General features: G+C 39.6%; 1 protein-coding gene across 7 annotated transcripts in view; it reads left to right on the forward strand.

Annotated features, from left to right (window-relative positions):
• FAM135B (family with sequence similarity 135 member B) overlaps positions 1–20938 on the forward strand; it is a 360700-nt gene that overhangs the window by 63878 nt on the left and 275884 nt on the right. Inside the window, exon 1 of one of the 7 annotated variants that reach the window (XM_050802606.1) lies at positions 1140–1409. The exons of 4 other annotated variants lie outside the window; for them this stretch is intronic. The gene's annotated coding sequence lies outside the window, so the exon portion shown is untranslated. Of the gene's footprint in view, positions 1–1139; positions 1410–5123; positions 5336–20938 lie in introns of those variants that run through there. 2 more of the 7 variants (XM_050802600.1, XM_050802601.1) reach the window with 2 other exon arrangements.

Raw genomic sequence — 20938 nt, forward strand, 5'->3', positions numbered from 1 at the left:
TCGTTGTTACTTTAAGCCACTGAGTTTCAGGATGATTTTATGCATGTATACTAAAAATACATTCTAAATGTCCTTGCAGTGTTCTTCTGAGCTTCGGAAGAAGCATATACCAAGCATCTTACTGGGTGTGGCACATGACAGGTGATCAATAGTGACTACTGTTATCAGTACAGATGGAAGTGGGGAACAGCATGAGCACAGTGAGGTGTTTATGAAGCAGCAGCCGTTTCTTGCAGAGTAAACTTCCTGAAGGGTCGGGAGAAGACAGAACTGGGAAGGTGGTGAAGGAATGGAGTACCGTGTGAAAATTTTACATGAAATTTGCAGTCACTGTAGCCCTTCTTCTTTAGAAAGTGCTGCCTTGGCTGAAATTTCATACTTCTGGCATGCTATTAAAGAAACTGGGCATAGTAGAAAGAGTTTTGCATAAAACAAAACCAACAAAGATAGGGCCTAAAACCCATTTTCACCCTATCTTGCTGTATGACTGTATGACTTAGAATTTATCTTCTCAGGCCTCAGTCAGTTTCTTTCACCAGTTTGGTAGTTGGAGAGTGTTTCTGAAAAGGGCCTTCTGGATGTTAAAAAAAAAAAAAAAGAAAACATAGTTCTAATTTTTAAAGTACCTAAGAGCAAATCTCTCTTGCCAGGATAGCGCCTTTGATCTCTGCTCTGGACTGGCTGCCAACGTCTCTGCCTCTGCTGTTCTATTCGTAAGCTAGTGTTTTAACCCAGCTTAAGACAAAACACAGTCATCATACTGGATTTGCAAGTAGTCATTAACAGAAAGCTGTCCTTGCTACAAGCTTGTAAAATTGCTATAAAGGAACCAGAGCAGAGACTCTGAAAGCAAATTAGCATTTCAGAGAAGCAGTTGGAATTAGTCAGCTTTCTCATTTCTTTTGTCATCAACAAATTGTTGTGTGCTTCCTTTACGTGCCAAAAAGGTGCAGTTAAAATAGAGTTCATCACATGGGACTTGGATTCAGACACGTCCCACATTTTTTCTCCAACAATGGTGGTAGCCACAAGGATAGCAGCAATAATAGTGATGATAATAAAAGCCAATTCAGAGGAGAGCTATTAACTACCTATAATATAGCATGCAAGTTTTCTAGGACATGGGCTCAAGGTGTGACTAGGACATGGTCCTGTACTTGTGTTACTGATAGACTGCAGGAAAATAAATTACAACGAAGTGAGGGTAAGCGCAGAGGTACAAATAGTGCCAGGTTACTTAATTCTACCAAAGGAATAGGAAACATTCCCAGACCTCTCTAACTAGATCCAGTGCTCCATTATACTCTTTTAAAAATACCCATATTTTTTGTTCATAGCATTTACCACAATTGGAAATTGCATTTGAGAGTGATGCATTTGAGCCCTCCCCCTCTCCTACACTAAGAAAGGTAAGCTCTGAAGAACAGGGAGTATGACTTTTTATTCACCATTGAATCCGCAGTATGTTGGCCACTGCCTCCTACATAGTAGGCCCTCGGGGGCAGTTTGTGGAATGAAATAGAGGAGTAAATGATCTGATAAGACTCCCCAGAGAATGAGATACTCAAATTAAATTTCGAGGTATGAATAGAAGCCTGCATCCAAAACAGCAGAAACAAAAGTAAGTCTAAAAATAATGACAGTTTAAAAGGAAAGTGGGACCTCATTAGCCCTTTGTTATGGATTGGCAGGAATCCCTACTAAGACTCATGAACATGTGGATCTTTAAGGAGGTAGCTTTTGTGGTAGAGGGAGCCTGGCATAGAAGTATCAAGAATCAGTGGGTTCTAAGTTTGCTTCCTGCAACCATTAGCTGTGTGACCTTGAGTGCATTGCTTGACCTCTCTGTGCTACAGTTAGCACACCTGCAAATTGAGGAGAATACTCTTCGTCCTCTTAGCAACAGACAAAGTAACGCAGGTAGGTTATTTGACAGCTGCAGATGACACTTTCCAGAATCATGACTCCAATTTTATGATTCCTCTCTTACACAAGATATGAGACAATGGCCTAGGCACTGAAATAAATCTCTGCCTCAGTACCCCACTGTAAATAAAGAAATCACAATTATGTTGCAAGCAGAGACAGCCTGATGTCTGGATCTATCATTCTGAAAGTTCAGAATTTCAGTAGCCAATTACTAGCTAAGATAGTTTGGGCATTGGACTCTGCTAGCTGTGGTTTTGAACCCCAAGTCCTCTAGGCCCTAATTGTGTAGGATAGATCTATGTATTACTTAGTCAATGGGAGACTTTGTTTTCTTATTTAAAAAATGGGAGACAATGCCAAGTTCCCATAGTTCCTGTTAATTTATTTTATTTTTTTTTATGTTAAAAATATCAACAGACTATCAGTACTATTCCAGGGGATGATTGGATTATAAATTAACATAAAACATTTAGCCCAAAGCTTGACACCCAACTAATGGAAGCCTATTATGATCGTGGTGCTGTTATTGCTATTGAAGAAGTAGGCAGCAAAGTATCATGGGAGTTAGAAAGAGGGAGAGGACTTTGAAGAAATAGGTACCCTTTGCACAGGTTGGTGGATGAGAATTCTGAGAAGATGGAACTGTCTGGCTTGAGACCAGGTGGAGAAATCCATGGGGCATGTTTGGGATGAGTAGGACGTTTGTTGTGGCAAGAATAAAAGATGTGGCCAATGTGGTGGCTCAAGCCTGTAATCCCAGCACTTTGGGAGGCCGAGACGGGTGGATCACGAGGTCAGGAGATCGAGACCATCCTGGCTAACACTGTGAAACCCCGTCTCTACTAAAAAATACAAAACAAAATGAGCCGGGCGAGGTGGTGGGCGCCTGTAGTCGCAGCTACTCGGGAGGCTGAGGCAGGAGAATGGCGTGAACCCGGGAGGCGGAGCTTGCAGTGAGCCGAGATCGCACCACCGTGCTCCAGCCTGGGCGACAGAGCGAGACTCCATCTCAAAAAAAAAAAAAAAAAAAGGAATAAAAGATGTGTCAATGAAGTAGAGGCAATATAAATTAAAATATGGAAAATGATCAGGGAATGATGTTACATCGATTTCAACAACAATGTACAATTTATTGTACATTCTAGGGCTCGATTGGCATAGCTACGTTATGTAATGTGTTTAGATCTACTCTTAGTAAGTGCTGCTACGTGGTTTTCTAAACAATGTAGTGGCCTAACCTTAATGTAATAGCATTTATAGGACACGTTTACTCACTCACTCACCCATTACAAGTATTTATTATGCTGGTAAGTTGTTGCAGTGTTAAGTTTTCAAATTTAATTCTCACTTTCACTTGGAGAAAGTGGATGTCATAATTCTCGTCTCATAGGTCAAGGTTCAGAAAACTTATATTTTTGAATGATAGTTTTTGTTTTGGGATAAAAAATAGGAAATTTTGGAGAAATCAATTTAAAAGCCATGTCTCAAAATTCAGTGCCGTGTAAGAAACTTTTAAGTATTTTATTAAAATATACATTTGTAGAATGCATATTTATATTTGTAGAATGCATATATATGTGTGTGTGTGTGTATATATATATAGATATATACAATCTTGATGAATTTCTCCCGACTCAAAGATTCAGTTTAACTAGCACCCACATCAAGAAACAGATATCACCTACACCCCCAAAACTCCCTTTTGTTCCTGTCTACACATAATCACTCCCTCTTCCCCACTACCAAAGGTATTTACAATCCTGACTTATAATACCATAGGTTAGTTTTGACCAGTTTTGAACAGGTTTATACAAACAGGATCAGACAATGTATATTTTTTGTGTTTGGCTTCTTTTGCTCAAACATTATTATGCAATTAATCCAAATTGCCATATAGAATAGTATTTTATTCTATTATATCATAATTCTTGTCTCATAAGTCAAAGTTCAGAAAACTTCATTTGTATCTTGGGAAGGTAGTTTGCATTTCAGGATGAAAAATAGGAATTTTTGGAGAAATCAAGTTAAAAGCCATATCTCAAAATTCAGTGCCATGTAAGACATTTTTAAATATTTTAAAAGGTAGATATCATAATTCTTGTCTCATAGGTCAAGGTATCTGTGTTTAGGTCTACTCTTAATAGATTCTTAATAGAATAATAGTATCTTAATCCTGTCTTAATAGAATAGTATTTTATTCTCTTTGCCATGAAGTGTTTTAAAGTTTGACTATACCACAATTCAATTACCCCTTCTAATGAGATTTGTATAAATTATAGCATTAGATTATAAAAATGATAATACCATTCTCATACATATCTTTTAATGTATATATAAAATACACATTATATATGTGTACATATATTATACACACACATATATAATTGAATATATTACTAAGAATGACACAGTTGTGTAATAGGGTACATGTATGCTTAGTTTTAGTAAATACTGCTAAATAGTTTTCCAGAGTAGCCATACCAATTTGCACTTACTCCAGCAATATACGAAAATTTCAGTCACTTCACATCCACATCCACACTTGGTAATCTCTGCTTTTTTATTTTAGCCATTCTGGTCAGTGTGAAGTGCCATATTGTGATGTTAATTTGCACTTACCACATTACAAATGAAGTTTGATGTAGTCTTCCTTGGTACAATATTTTGATGTACAACTTGAGGCTTAGATTTTTTTCTGGCTGTGCTTAGCACTATACACACACACACACATATATAAACATATTTTTATATACATATACACATATATATATATATATATATATATATATATATATATAGGCCCGGCTGGCCTTGAACTCCTGACTTCAGGTAATCTGCCCACCTCAGCCTCCCAAAATGCTGAGATTACAGGCATGAGCCACCACGATCAACCCCATAGTACATTTATATTCTCCAGTTCCTGTGAACTTTTTCTAGTGTAAACCGAGCCTCATTCTTTTATGTGACTTCAGCACCTAGGACAGTACCTGACCAACAATTGTTTGACCAAAGTTCAGGAGAAAGCACAGTATCTACACTGAGTAAGAGTTGAAGCCAGGATGAAAAGCGAAGCCTGCCTGTGTTCATTCTACTGTGAAGAGGGTAAATGAGGCTTAGCATGCTCTTTCTTCTCCATTGCACTAGAATCATTCCAAATGGAATGTTCATTTAAGCCAATGAGTGGAGCTGCTCTGAACAATAGGATTCCGGTATGGCCGCTATAGAGACCACACCATCAAGAGCCAGAGGCACTTTCTCTCTGGACAGTTTTATGAATACATAAGGAGGTTCTGTCCCCACTCCCTTCGCAACTGCATCTTATTGGTGAGAAGCCTTACTCAGAATGATATTTACCTTTTCACCAACTACACATGATGTTTCCAAGCAAATGCTTGTGGCCTGAAAGGTATGCTCTTTGAGATCTGGTCCTGCTTCTCATTTGCTCTGTTTGAACTGGTCCTCCTTCTCATTTGCTCTGTTTGAACTTTGGTCAGATTGCTAGTGCCCTGAGTCTTTTCCGTCTGTGATACTGAGCAATATTACCCACATCAAAGGCCACTGTAAGGATCAAATGTATCCATGTATATACAATACTGAGGAGAGTTCATGGCAACAAGTGAACACCTACTCAATGCCAGTTTTTCTTTTTATTAGTTTTAAAATATGTAATGCTTGTATACATTATGGTAGCTCTTATTATGAATAGTGAAATTAAGTCAAAGATAAGGATGACCATGTGGTTGGCCCAGCATAGCTTTGGGATGAATTTGTGACAGACATATTTTGAAGTGAGAGACAATCAATGGAGTTGACTGGCTCATTGAGCCTTACAAAGGTTAAATGGTAGCAATGCATGGTAGCAATGAACTTTGAATAGCAACCTAAACAATGAATAATACTCATAAAATTCAGTGTGATGGATGGTTCAAAAAATGTCATTGTTTGTAATTTTAGAAAGCAAAGACAAAATGGAATCCTGAAAGCTTTCCCTACTTTTCATAATATTATTCCACCCATCAGTTTATTTATTGAGACAATGACTAAGTATCCAATAAGTAGAGGCACTAAAATCTAGTGGAATGGATAAGAGTTTTGGGATAAGGCATATCTGAATTTGAATTCTAGTGTCATTGTTTCCTAATTGTGGATCCTTGAACCAACCACATAACCTGACAGAGACATAATTTTCTAGTGTTAAAACAGGGAGAGCACTGGGAAGTTGTAAATATTCATTGAGATAATGCATAGAAATTGCTTAGTCTGGCCGGGCGCGGTGGCTCAAGCCTGTAATCCCAGCACTTTGGGAGGCCGAGATGGGTGGATCATGAGGTCAGGAGATCGAGACCATCCTGGTAACACGGTGAAACCCCGTCTCTACTAAAAAATACAAAAAAAAAAAAAAAAAAAAAAACTAGCCGGGTGAGTTGGCGGGCGCCTGTAGTCCCAGCTACTCGGGAGGCTGAGGCAGGGGAATGGCGTAAACCCGGGAGGCGGAGCTTGCAGTGAGCTGAGATCTGGCCACTGCACTCCAGCCCGGGTGACAGAGCGAGACTCCGTCTCAAAAAAAAAAAAAAAAAAAAAGAAATTGCTTAGTCTGACATTTGGCACAAAGAAACTAATTCAAGGGTAAATTTTAAAGTAGATACCTATTTGTGCAGATCTTTGTGCTAGAATCTAAGAAGGTATTGAAGATATACACATCTAGATGTCTTCCTCCCTAAGTAGAAAGCGAAGCCTTTTTTTTCTTCTTTTATTTTAGGTTCAGAGGGTACAAGTACAGATTTGTTACACAGATAAGTTGCCCGTTGTCTGGGTTTGGCTTACAAATTATTTCATCACTCAGATAGTGAACATAGTACTCAAGAGGTAGATTTTCAGTCCTCACCCTCCTCCCACTCTCTACCCTCATGTAAGCCCTTGTGTCTGTTGTTTCCCTATTGGTATACGTGTGTGCTCAGTGTTTAACTCCTACTTGTAAGTAAGAACATGTAGTCTGTGGTTTTCTGTTCCTGTGTTAATTTGCTTAGGATAATGGCGTCCAGTTGCATCCGTGTTGGCTGCAAAGAACATGATTTTGTTCTCTTTTATGACTGCATCGTATTCGATGGTATATATTTACCACATTTTCTTTATCCAGTCCACTGTTAACGAATATGTATGTAAATTGCACGTCTTTTTGCTGTTATGAAAAGTGCTGCAGTGAACATGTGAGTGTATGTATCTTTATGGTAGAACAATTTATATTCAATTGGGTATACACCCAATAATAGGATTGCTGGGTTGAATGGTAGCTTTTTGTTTTTGTTTTTGTTTTGTTTTCAGAAATCTGTAACCCAAACTGCTTTCTACAGTGACTGAATTAACTTATATTACCATCAGGAGTGTATAAACTTTCCTTTTTCTGTTATTTTTTTGACTTTTTAATTGTAGCAATTCTGACTGGTATGAGATGATATTGTAGTTTTGATTTGAATTTCTCTAGTGATTAGTGATGTTGAGCATTTTTTTTCATATGCTAGTTGAAATGTATGTATGTATGTCTTATTTTGAGAAGTGTCTGTTCATGTCCTTTGGCTTTTTAAAAATGGGGTTTTGTTTTTGCTTGTTGGTTAAAGTTTCTTTTCTTTTTTTTTTTTTTTTTTTTTGAGATGGAGTCTGGCTCTGTCACCCAGGCTGGAGTGCAGTGGCCAGATTTCAGCTCACTGCAAGCTCCGCCTCCCGGGTTTACGCCATTCTCCTGCCTCAGCCTCCCGAGTAGCTGGGACTACAGGCGCCCGCCACCTCGCCCGGCTAGTTTTTTCTGTATTTTTTAGTAGAGACAGGGTTTCACCATGTTAGCCAGGGTGGTCTTGATCTCCTGACCTGGTGATCCGCTCGTCTCGGCCTCCCAAAGTGCTGGGATTGCAGGTTGAGCCACCGTGCCTGGCCGGTTAAAGTTTCTTATAGATTCTAGATATTAGACACTTCTTAGAAAGTAGTTTGCAAATATTCTCTCCAATTCTGTAGGTTTTCTGTTTAATCTATTAATAATTTCCTTTGCTGTGCAGAAGCTTTTTAGTTTAGTTAGGTCCCACTTGCCTATCTTAGTTTTTGTTATAATTGCTTTTGGAGTCTTTGTCAAAAAATCTTTGTGAAGGCCTATGTCCAGAATGGTATTTCCTGGGTTTTCTTCTAGGGCTTTTATGATTTCAGGTTTTATGTTTAAGTCTTTAATCCACTTTGTGTTGATTTTTTCGTGCATGGTGAAAGGGGGAGTCCAGGTTTAATCTTCTGCTTTTGGCTAGCCAGTTATCCCAGCACAATTTATTAAATAGGGAGTCCTTTTCCATTGCTTGTTATTGTTGACTTTGTCAAGCATCCAATGGTTGTAGTTATGGGGCTTTATTTCTGAGTTCTCTAACCTGTTCCATTGGTCTATGTGTCTGTTTTTGTACACATACCATGCTGTTTTGGTTTCTGTAGCCTTGTAGTATCATTTGCAATTGGGTAATGTAATGCCTCTAGCTTTTTTCTTTTTGTTTAGTATTGTTTTGGCTATTTAGGCTCTTTCAGTTTCATATGAATATTGGAATAATTTTTCTAATTCTATGAAAATGATATTGGTAGTTTGGTAAAAAATAGCATTGAATCTATAAATTACTTTGGACACTATGGACATTTTAACAATGTTTATTCTTCCTATCCAGAACATGGAATATTTTTCTATTTGTTTGTGCCATTTCTGACTTTTTCCAGCAGTGTTTTGTAATTCTTGTTATAGAGTTCTTTGATATCTCTGGTTAGCTGTATTCCTAGGTATTTTATTATATTTGTGGCTATTGTGAATGAGATTGCATTTTTGTTTGGTTCTCAGCTTGGACATTAATGATGTATAGAGATGCTGATCTTGTGCATTGACTTTGGTATCTTGAAACCATACTGAAATTATTTACCAGTTCTAAGAGCTTCTATACAGAGACTATGGGCTTTTCTAGGTACAAAACCATATCATCTGTGAAAACAGATAGTTTGACTTACCTTTTCCCTATTTGGATGTCTTTTCTTTCTTTCTCTTGCCTTATTGCTCTGGCTAGTACTTTGAGTACTATGTTGAACAGTTGCAGTGAGATTGGGCAGCCTTGTGTGGTTCCAGTGCTCAAGGGGAATGCTACCAGCTTTTGCCCATTCAGGATTAGGTTGACTTGTAGGTTTGTCATAGACATCTCTTGTTATTTTGAGATATGCTCCTTTAATTCCTAGTTTGTTTAGGGCTTTTAATATAAAGGGATGTTGAATTTCATTGAAAGCCTTTTTTTGTGCCTATTGAGATGATCATGTGTTTTTTTGTTTTTAGTTCTGTTTATGTGATGAATCTCATTTATTGGTTTGTGTATTTTGAAACAACTTTGCATCCTAGGAAAAAAAGCCTACTGATCTTGATTGGTTAGCTTTTTGATGTGCCAGTGGATTTGATTTGGCAGGATTTTTACATCTATGTTCATCAAGGATAGTGGACTGTTTTCTTTTTTTATTGCGTCTCTGCCCAGTTTTGGTATTATTAATAGAATGATGCTGGCCTCATAGAATGAGTTAGAGAGGAGCCCTACTCCTTGATGTTTTGAAACAATTTCAGTAGTTTTGGTATCACCTATTCTGTCTATATCTGGTAGATTTTGGCTGTGAATATCTCTGATCTAGGGCTTTTTATGATTGGAGTTTTTTTTATTATTGATTCAATTTTGGAATGCATTATTAGTCTCTTGAGGTATTCAATTTCTCCCTGGTTCACTTTTGGGAAATTTTATGTTTCCAGGAATTTTATCAATTTCTTGTAGGTTTTCTAGTTTGCATGCATAGAGATGTTTGTAATAGTCTCTGAGTGTTGTGTTTTTTTTTTTTTTTTTCTGTATTCCTGTTGGGTCAGTGGTAGTGTCACGTTTGGCATTTCTAATTAAGATTATGTGTATTTTCTCCCTTTTTTCTTTATTAGTCCACTTAGAAGTCTATCAATATTACTTACTTTTTCAAAGAATCAGCTTTTGGTTGTTGATCTTTTGTATATATTTTTGTATCTTGATATCATTCACTGCATCTTTGGAGTTCATTTGCTCTTATTTTTCTGGTTCCTCTAGGTGTGATGTTAGGTTGTTAATTTGAGATCTTTCTATAATTTGTTGATGTAGGTGTTTAGCACTATTGATTTTCTAACACTGCTTTAGCTATATCTCAGAGATTCTAGTATGTTGTATCTTTGCTCTCATTAGTTTCAAAACATTGAAATTGAACAATTGAAAATATTGATTTCTGTCTTAATTTGATTCTTTACACAAAAGTTACTCAAGAGCAAATTGTTTGATTTCCATGTAATTGCATGGTTTTGAGATATCTTTATTTTAATAAAATAATATTTAAAAATATTATTATTTTTACCCCGTCTCTACTAAAAAATACAAAAAACTAGCCGCCGGGCGAGGTGGCGGGTGCCTGTAGTCCCAGCTACTCAGGAGGCTGAGGCAGGAGAATGGTGTAAACCCAGGAGGCGGAGCTTGCAGTGAGCTGAGATCCGGCCACTGCACTCCAGCCTGGGCAACAGAGCGAGACTCCATCTCAAAAAAAAAAAAAAAGAAAGAAAAAAAAATATTATTATTTTTAATTGTGCTGTGGTCTGAGAACATGGATGTGGTTTTAATTTTAAAAATTTGTTGAGAACTGCCTTATGGCCAAATATGTGGTTGATCTTAGGGTATGTGCCATGTGTGGATAAGAATAATGTTTATTTTGTAATTGTTGAGTGGAGTGTTCTGTAGATGTCTGTTAGGTCACTTTGGTGAAGTGTCGAGTTTAGGTTCTGAATATCATTGTTAGTTTCTTGCCTTGATGGTCTGTCTAATACTATCAGTAGGGGGTTAAAGATTTCTATTATTATTGTGTGGCTATTTAAGTGTCTTTGTAGGTCTCAAAGAACTTGTTTTATGAGTCTGGTGCTCCAATGTTGGGTGTATATGTATTTAGTATAGCTAAGTCTTCTTGTTGAGGTGAACCTTTTATCATTATGTAACACCATTCTTTGTCATTTTTCATTGTTGTTGATTTACAGTCTGTTTTCTCTGAAATAAGAATAACAACCTCTGCTCCTTTTTGTTGTTTTTTGTTTGCTTGATAGCTCTTTCTCCATTTCTTTACTTTGAATCTGTGGGCGTCATTGCATGTGAAATGGGTCTCTTGAAGACAGCATACAGTTTGGTCTTCTTGCTTCTTTATCCAACTTGCCACTCTGTGCCTTTTAAGTGGGACATTTAGCCTATTTATGTTCAAGGTTAATATTCATATGTGAGGATTTGATTCTGTTATCTTGTTGTTAGCTAGTTATTATGTAGACTTTATTGTATGGTTGTTATAGTGTCAGTGTGCTTTGTGCTTAAGTTTTTTTTTTTTTTTTTTGTGATTGGTGACAGTGTTTTTATTTCTATGTTTAGCACTCCCTTACAGACCTCTAGTAAGGCAGATCTGAAAAGAAAATCCTTTTCAGACCAGCAAACACTAAGAAAATTTGTTACTAATTTGTTAACAAGTTCCCTTAATGTTCGCTCATCTGAAAAGGATTTTATTTATCCTTCATTTACAAAGCTTAGCTTTGCTAGATATAAAATTCTTGGTTGGAGTTTCTTTTCTTTAAAGATGCTGAATATATGCTTTCAATCTCTTCTGTCTTGTAAGGTTTTTGCTGAGAGATACACTTGTAGTCTGATGGAGATCCCTTTCTACATTATCTACCTCTTCTTTCTAGCAGCCTTTACTTTTTTTACATGTTGACCTTGGAGAATCTGATGACTATGTGTCTACAACTAATTTTGAATGGTCATCTTGTGTAGTATCTCACTGCAGTTCTCTGAATTTTCTCAATTTGTATATTGACCTCTCTAGTGAGGTTGGGGAAATTTTTATGGACAATATCCTCAAATATGTTTTCAAAGTTGCTTGTCCCCTCTCTTTCTGAGATGCCAGTGAGTCATCGGTTTGGTCTCTTTACATAATCCCTCATTTTCCCAAGGTTTTGTTCATTTTAAAAAATTCTTTTCACTTTACTTTTGTCTGACTGAGTTGGTTTGAAGAACCAGTATTCAAGCTCTGAGATTCTTTCATCAGCTTTGTATATTCTGCTGTTAATACTTCTGATTACATTATGAAATTCTTATAGTGAGTTTTTCAGCTCTAGGAGATTAATTTTGTTCCTTCTTAAAATAGCCGTTTCATCTCTCAGCTCTTATATACATATTGTTGGATTTTTTAGGTTCCTTGGATTGGGTTTCAACTTTCTCCTGAATCTTGATGATAATCATTATCATCCAGATTCTGAATTTGATGTCTGTAATTTCAGCCATTTTAGCATGGTTAAGAACCATTGCTGGGAAGTTAGGGCATTCATTTGGAGGTAAGAAGATAGGCTTTTACTGTCGCCAGAGTTCTTACCCTTACTTTTTTCTCATGTGAATGGGTTGATGTTCCTTTAATGTTTAAAATTGCTGTCTTTTGGGTGGGATTCTTTGATGCTTTTGACTGTGGTATAGGTTGATTGGGCTTAGTTAATTGGCTTCATTTCTCATTGATTTCAGGGGTCCAAGGCTTAGCTCAGCACTCTTGGGCTGTGTGCGCTAACTGTGGTGGTCTGGGACCAGGCCTGCATTATTTTTTCTCTCTGGCTTCTTGAGCTTAAGCACCTGCTGTGTTGGAGAAGCCAGGGTGTCCCCAGTCCATTAGTAACAATACTGTCATGGGCAATGCTGGCAAGGGTGCTTCAGCAGGGCAGTGGTGGGGCAGTGGCTGGTCCCATGCACACATTCATGCCAGTGGCAGGGTTAGCACATGCATGCACACTGGGGAAGCAGCCAGGGGAGGTTGTGGGTGAGTGAGCACTGGCAAAGCAGCAAGGGAAGGGTGTGAGTGAGTGTACACCAACAAAGCAGCAGGGGGAGAGGGTTGCTGGTGGTGAGGGCCTGCCTACGGAAGCTCTCCAACTTTAGGCAGGTCTGCCAGTGAAAGAGCTATGGTAGAAGCTACTGGCAGGTGCCTTGGCTGGGCAGCTGAGGCTGTGTTGCATCTAGGTGCAGTCAGGCAGGGACTCTGGGATAAGCCAGCAGATGAAGACAGTCAGATCAGACTGGTCCCCTCCCATTGGCAAGATAGCCCTGCTCTGTTCAGGTCTGTAAGTCAATCAAGGCTAAAGCCAACTAGAGGAGTATGGTGAGCCTAGGAGGATGAGCACCAATGACTGTGCTCCACTACAGTTGTTCCCAAGCCATATCCTGTAGGCCACATGCAGGCTGGAGTTCTGTCTCTGCCATCTCTCTGGGCAGTTTCCTGCCAGCTTAAATGTCCATCAGGGTTGTGGAATCTCCTGAAGCTAGGATTCTGGAGGTCCACGGTGAATCTGGGGCACTCCGTGCCTCTTTCACACACCTCTTCCCCAGGAGCCACTCTGGAACAGGAATGAGTCCTGGTGCTCATCAACTCCATGCAGGGCTTCCACCTTCCTCCCCTTTTAGCCTGGCATCTGCACCCTCCCTCCATTCACTCTCAGTGCCTTCTTTCTGAAGCTCTGTTTGAAGTGTGCTAATCTTCTTGATGATTTGGTATCTTGGTGGGAGAAGCTCTTCCTGTCCACATCTATTCAGCCATCTTGCTCAGAAGTAGTCTTTGAGAATAGGAATCATGTTTATTTGGTTTCAGCTCGGTATCTCCAGTGCTTAGAAGAATATCTGACATACATGGGTGCATAACTAATTTTTGAATGAGTGAATGAGCAAGACATAAATCTGACCCTTCTGGAACTTGTACAGAGAAGGGGTAGAGATAGACTAAAAGGATGATAATACAAGATAAAAAATGAGACATTAAAATATGATTATGCATATTATCATGTTTTGCTCCTGCTGTATTAGACTGGATGAAATAAAACCAGTACCAAACATTATCCTAAGCATGCTACAGGTATTATGTATTATGTAAGTCACACGCCCTTAGGAGGTGACAACATTAATATCTCATTTTGCAAATTAAAGGTTCAGGGAGGTTAGGGAAATTGCTAAGGATCATGTAACTAGTAAGTGGCTGGTCTGTTTGACTTAAGCTCCTGTGCTTTAACCTCTCTATTGCTCTGCTTTACTATTCTCCTAGTTTTGTACTCTAAAAGTACAGAGAATTCAGATTTATTTTGTCCTGGGGTATCAAGGGAAAGTGTCATCTAAACTGTGCCTTACAAACTGAGCTCAATTTTGATACATGAGGGAGGATAAAGAAAGAGAGCCTTGCAGACTGGGCAAAAAATTGAGGACCAGGCATGATTGCTCCAAGGGAAGGGAGAGGAGGTTGTCTGAAAGGCTGCAGAGAACACTGAGGCTAGCAAAGGGCATTGAGGGAAGAACAGAGAGGGCTTTGACTGCTCTGCCAAAGAAGTAGAATTTTAGTTTCTAGACACCATGAAACCAATGGAGATATTTGATAAAGACATAACTATGTGAAACATATTTCAGGAGGTGGGCCTAGGGGGATGTGAAGGATTAGAGCAACTTGTTCCTATGTCACTGTCATTCATTCTCAGATGCTGGAGAGTATTAGGATTCCCCTTGGGGCCATATTGTCTTGATTAGCTCTTCACACTAATTAACTCCCTCTTGCCCTTCTGTCTTCCACCAATTAAATTATTGATGATCTCCTGCAAAGTCATCTTCAGCTTTTTTCCTTGGGAAGCTTCATGGGAAATGGAAAGAGTTGTAACATAAATTCAGGAGACCTGGGCTTCCCTCCTATCTCTGATGCTACTTTACTGTGTCTGGTAGTGTCCCTCCCATCCCTGGGTCTCAGGTTCCAAACTCTAAATTGAGAGAGCTGCCCTGGAAAGTTCCATACTGGGCAAAGATTCTGTGATTAAATCGTTTGTCACTGTCACCACGAGAGCTAAACTGGGAGCTGTGAGAGTGTTGTGAGGTCAGGGTCAGTTCAACATTGTGGGAAGGGAGCTGTTAATAACAGGACACCTGCTCTGGGCCAGATGCTGTGTGAGTCCCTTCGCTCATGGTGACATAGCCCACCAACTTAGATTTGCAAAAATGGAGCTGTTTTTCTGTAGTTGAACCTCATTTTAATTCTAATCTCCAGGCCATAGATAACAACAGCAGCAAAATCAAGAATTTCTCCTCACTTTTCTGTGAGGTTGAAACCAAGTTCTTGGGCTTCCAGAGAGCTACAGTATTGGAGTTGAGAATTGAGCATGGGGATTGAGTATTTAGCTTCTGATCATTACCTTCCTCGCCAGCATTCTTTGAGTTTTACATCTTCCCATAGGATCCTCAGTCATTAACTTCTCACTGCTTATCCAGAGTTGCTACTTCTGGATCCCTGGACCCTTTAAGGTCCTTTGGTAGGAAACCATTTGGTGCTTGGAGAACCCAGGAACCTGCTGTGTGCCCAAATTCAAAGGGGGGATGAGGACACAGATCATCTCTGCACAGAGATTCCTCCAAGTCATTTCATGTTTTTTTCTTTAGAATTAGGACACTCAGCCAGGTGTGAAGGTGGGGTAAGAGCATGCATGGAGCCTCTTAGTGGGGGACTGATAAGTGCTACAGCCATCTTTACTTCCCCTTTGACTCTGTCTCAGATTCTCCTAGTCCAATCAAACTCTATCTAGTTTTTAGGTTGAGGAGTGGGGAAAAAATTAATCAGTTAATAATCTCTTGAAGCTACTATTCATGGCCAAATTCCTGGAGTTTTGAAGCTTCAAATTCTTTGATATTAAATTGAAATCTTGCTCATTAAATTCAAAAGTCTGTTTGAAAACTTAAAATGAAGGATAAACTATTCTCTTCTTATGTCTGCAGTTCCAATGCACCATCCCTTTTGTGGGGTGTTTCAGGAATGAAGAATTCCCAGTGACCCTAGATTGAAGGTAGAACAGGAACAACAGTCTGTACTAGAAGAAAACACCTCTTCATGTTTCAGAGTTGCTCTCCATTCATTCCTGTGATTGCTGCCATCATCCTTTGTACAAGGCCATGTAGGCGCATATGGTTTCAGTTGCACAGATGAGAAAATTGAGGCTCAGTGGGTGAGCTGACTTGTCACAGGTCACATCCTAGAAAATAATATATCAGACATTCTGTCTATTCGTGATTTAGGTAGAAACTGAACCGTCTCAAGTGCTAATGAGCTTCTTATTTTTTTTTGTGTGTGTGTGTGTGTATATATATATATATATTTGTGTGTGAACAGGGGGACTTAAGCATATCGTATTTTTAAATTATCACAGACATTCTTTGGTCTCAAAAGTCATTGATCTGTAGACATTTCTAAGGTTGTAGAACTTTGGACACTTCATGCTCTCGCTCTTGAAAATGAGGTTGATGTTAGAAGTGGGATATTGGGAAGTGAAGTGTGTAGGCCTAGCCAAGGCAAGAGGGGAGGTGAAAAATGCTTGTCACCCACCCCCCAGGTTTATTCTGCATGTTTTACTGTGTCAGCTCATGAGCTCTCAAATGCTAGAGGAGGAGGGCCAGATTGTCTGCCTTGCTGAACTGCACTGATAACAGCAAACTGGGTGCGGGCTGAATATGGAACTTGTTGAAAGAGTATGAGTTTTTATTCCAGTCACCCTAACTTTCAACAGAGAATTGAGTAGCTTTCAGATTTATGTTGAAATTGTCAGCATGACATTCAAGGGAAAGTTGATTTTAGTCATTCTTCTTGCTTTATTGGATTTATTCATTCATTCAATGAAGAGTAATTAAGCACTGAAGGTGTTAGATGAATATACTATGGTTGTTGTTCCAGCAAAGTTTATAATGTTTTTATGAAAAATGAATAATTTAAGGCAATAATTAAAGGTTCAGGGAGGTTCTAGGTTCTTCTGAGATCTCAGAGAAGGAACCCTTGGTCCAAAGGGAGGTTTTTAGAGAAGGTTTCCTAAGTTGCTGGATAAGACGACCTTTAAAGTGATGTCATTAAAAATACATAATAATTAACTAGAAGGTTGGATGCTCTTTGTGGCAGGGGGAATAGAGGAGCAAAGACTTGGAAGTATGAAAGGGCGATGAGACAGGGGAACTCTACACTGGAAAGTACCAATAAGGAATGAAGAGCAAAGGAGGGAGTGGGTGGAAGGAGTCACAGGAGAGTGAGTTTGGAGGGAAAAACTTCAATGCGATTTGAAACTTGTTCACTGAACTGCTTTGTGTCTTCCATTTTGTTATCTTCTCTCATGAAGATAAGAGGCTATAAGAACAAAATAAAAATATAGGGAATTATAAAACTTTCAAACTAAAAGGAATACTGTCCGGGTCACTCAACCATACAGAGAAGAGGCTTGATAATGTCCATTGACTGAGCATCTCTGATGTATTAGACAATGTCTATCCTGGCTTAGATTGCCCAGAAATCACAGCCCAACAGAGGCTTCTGCACATACAGTTTTGGGAGGTGGGATTCCAGGGAGCAGGAGAGAGAGTCAGGAAGCAAATCAGGGAAGGAGAGATTGCTGATGCAGGTGTTGCCAGGTGGCTGTTTCTGCAGGTATTGTTGCATACTTTCACAGTTACCATACAACAGTTCCTGAAAAGCAGTAAGAAGTGTATCTCAGGATATCATTTCCAGGAAAAAGGAAAGGGGAAATCATTTATTATCCATTGTTCCATTGCCCCCAGGCCAAAGATTTTCACCATAGCAAGTTAACTTATCTGCAAAATAGATATGCATGGGTGCAGGGCAGGTGGGAGGACACAGGTACAATATAAGACAGAAGCAAAGTGGGACCAGATTCCACCTGCATGAAGGTGACTGGAGCCCAAGCAAGACTGGTCACCTCAAAGATGACTGGAATCAGAGCCAGGTGAGTCCCAGAGGACCTGAAGAAATGTGTTGGAAGAATCTGATGTGCACACTGTATTAGTCTTCTCTGCGGTGTAACAAATTACCCGCCAAGGTTAGCAGCTTGAAGCGAAAACATTTATTTTGTCCCAATGTCAGGAATCTGGGTGTGACTTAGCTGGGTTATCTGCCTGAGTCTCTGACCAAGCTGCAATTAATGTGTTGCCCGGGGCTGTAGTCCTCTTAAGAAGGACCTACTTCCTTTTTCTTTTGTTTCTTAAAATAATTTCAGCTTTTATGTGAGATTCAGGGGGAATATTTGCAGATTTGTAGCATGGGTATATTGCATGATGCTGAGGGATACAAATGATCCCATCACCCAGATAGCATGCATAGTACCCCAGAGCTGGTTGTTTAACCCTTACTTTCCTTCCCGGCTGCCCCTTCTAGTAGTCCCCAGTGTCTTTTGCAATTTTTATGTCCATGTCTAACCAATGTTTAGCTCCCACTTATAAGTGAGAACATACGGTATTTGGTTTTTTGTTCCCGCGTTAATTTGCTTAGGAAAATAGCCTCCAGCTGCATCCATGTGGCTGCAAAGGACATGATTTTGTTTCTTTATGGCTGCAGAGTATTTCATGATGTATATATACATTTTCTTCATTCAATCCACCACTGATGGGCTCCTAGGTTGAGTCTATGTCTTTGTTATTATGAATAGTACCGCTATGAACATACAAGTACAGGTATCTTTTTGGTAAAATGATTTATTTTCTTTTGGATATTTACCCAGGAATGGGGTTGCTGGATAGAATGGTAGTTCTGTTTTATGTTCTTTGAGAAATCTCCAACCGCTTTCCACAGTGGCTTAGCTAATTTACATTTCCACCAGCAGTGTATGAGTGAACCTTTTCTCCACAGCCTTGCGAATATCTGTTGCTTTTTGACTTTTTAATAATAGCCATTCTGACTGGTGTGAGATAGTCTCTCATTGTGGTTGTGGTTTATGTTTCTCTGATGATTAGTGATGTTGAGCATTTTGTCCTAAGTTCACTCAAATTGGTGTGGGCAGGACTCTGTTCCCACAGGCTGTTGTCTGGAAGCTTCCGTCAGTCCCTTGGTTTTATCGCCAGTTCCATAAGGCAGTTTACAACACGGCACTTGGCTTTCGTTTGAAAAGCAACAGAGATCAAGCAAGGTAGAAGCCAGAACCCTTGTAATCTTCGAAGAGGATCATATAAGGGCATCGACACCAGGAACAGGGGTCACTGGGGCTATCTTAGAAGCAGCCTGCTACGCAAACTGCATTGCATTTGGGAATCAGGGAAGTCCCAGGGGCATGGTCGTTTTATGCCACCAAGGACTTCACCTCAGAGTCTTTTCAACCTCTCCTCCTCCTGGAGCCCTTCCTGAGAATATGTAAGCCCCACTTCGAAAACTATCTGCTTTCTGTAAGTCACCCTTTGCAGTGGCGGCTCCGGGCACCACCCTGTCCTTGCTGCAGAACCTTTTCACTCTCACCAGCAGTATAAACATATTGACAGCGTCTTACTCAACTATGAAAGATACCACAACAACACTTTAGAGTGTGGGCCCTAAAGCTGAACGTTAGAGTTCAAGTCAACTTGAACCTTGGTCAACTCTCAGGCTTCCATATCCTCTTCTTACATGAAATAGTAATATTTTCAGTCTCATGGTATTATTTGGAAAATTGGCTACAGGCATGCATCACTTTATTGTTTGTTTGTTTGTTTGTTTTTGAGATGGAGTCTTGCTCTGTCGCCCAGGCTGGAGTAGAGTGCAATGGCACGATCTTGATTCACTGCAAGTTCCGCCTCTTGAGTTCATGCCATTCTCCTGCCTCAGCCTCCCGAGTAGCTGGGACTACAGGCGTCCGCCACCACGCCCGGCTAATTTTTGTATTTTTAGTGGAGATGCGGTTTCACCATATTAGCCAGGATGGTCTTGATCTCCTGACCTTGTGATCCGCCCGCCTCGGCCTCCCAAAGTGCTGGGATTACAGGCGTGAGCCACCACGCCCAGCCTGCTCTTTACTTTATTGTCCTTCCTAGGTGATGCAATTTTTACAAATTAAAGGTTTGTGGCAACCCTGCCTCCAGCAAGTCTATTGGCACCGTTTATTTTTTTCCAACAACACATGCTCACTTTGCGTCTCTGTGTCCCATTTTGCTAATTCTCACAATTGTCATACCTTTTCATTATTTTTATATCTGCTGCGGTGATCCATGATTAGTCTTCTTGGATGTTACTGTTGTAATTGTTTTGGCTGCCATGAAGCATGCCCATGTAAGACTGTGAACTTAATTGATAAATGTGTGTGTTCTGACTGCTCCACCCACCGGCCCTTCCCCCCATCTTTCTCCTCTACTTGGTCCTCCCTAATCCCAGAGAAACAATACTGAAAATTGGCCAATTAATAACCCTACAGTGGCCTCTAAGTGGACAAGTGAAAAGAAATGTCGTGTGTTTCTCACTTTAAATTAAAAGCTAGAAATGATTAAGCTTTGTGAGGAAGGCGTGTCAAAGCTGAGATCAACTGAAAGCTAGACCTCTTGTGCCAAACAGTCAAGTTATAAATATAAAGGAAAAGGTCTTGAAGAACATTTAAAATCACTTTTTGAGTTAACAGATGAAAAGCAAGCAAAATAGCCTAATCGCTGAAATGGAGAAAGTTTTTGTGGTTTGAATAGAAGATCAAACAAGCCACAACATTCCTAATACATTTTGGCTCTGTGCCCCTGCCCAAATCTCATCTCAAATTGTAATCCCCATGTGTCAAGAGAGGGACCTGGTAAGAAGTAATTGGATCATGGGGGCGCTTTCCCCCATGCTGTTCTCATGGTAGTAAGGGAGTCCTTATGAGATCTGATGGTTTAAAAGTGGCAGTTCCCCTGTGTTCTTGTTCTCTCTCCTGCTCCCATGTAAGACGTGCTTTGCTTCCCCTTCACCTTCTTCCATGATTGTAAGTTTCTTAAGGCCCCCCCAGCCATATGAGACTGTGAGTCAATTAAAATTATTTTATTATAAATTACTTAGTCTCAGGTAGTATCTTTATAGCAGTGTGAGAACAGACTAATACAATTCCCTTAAGTTGAAGCAAATTCCAAAGCAAGGCCCTAACTCTCTTCAATTCTATAAAGGCTGAGAGAGG

Source organism: Macaca thibetana, chromosome 8, assembly GCF_024542745.1.
Source record: "Macaca thibetana thibetana isolate TM-01 chromosome 8, ASM2454274v1, whole genome shotgun sequence".
NCBI lineage: Eukaryota > Metazoa > Chordata > Mammalia > Primates > Cercopithecidae > Macaca > Macaca thibetana.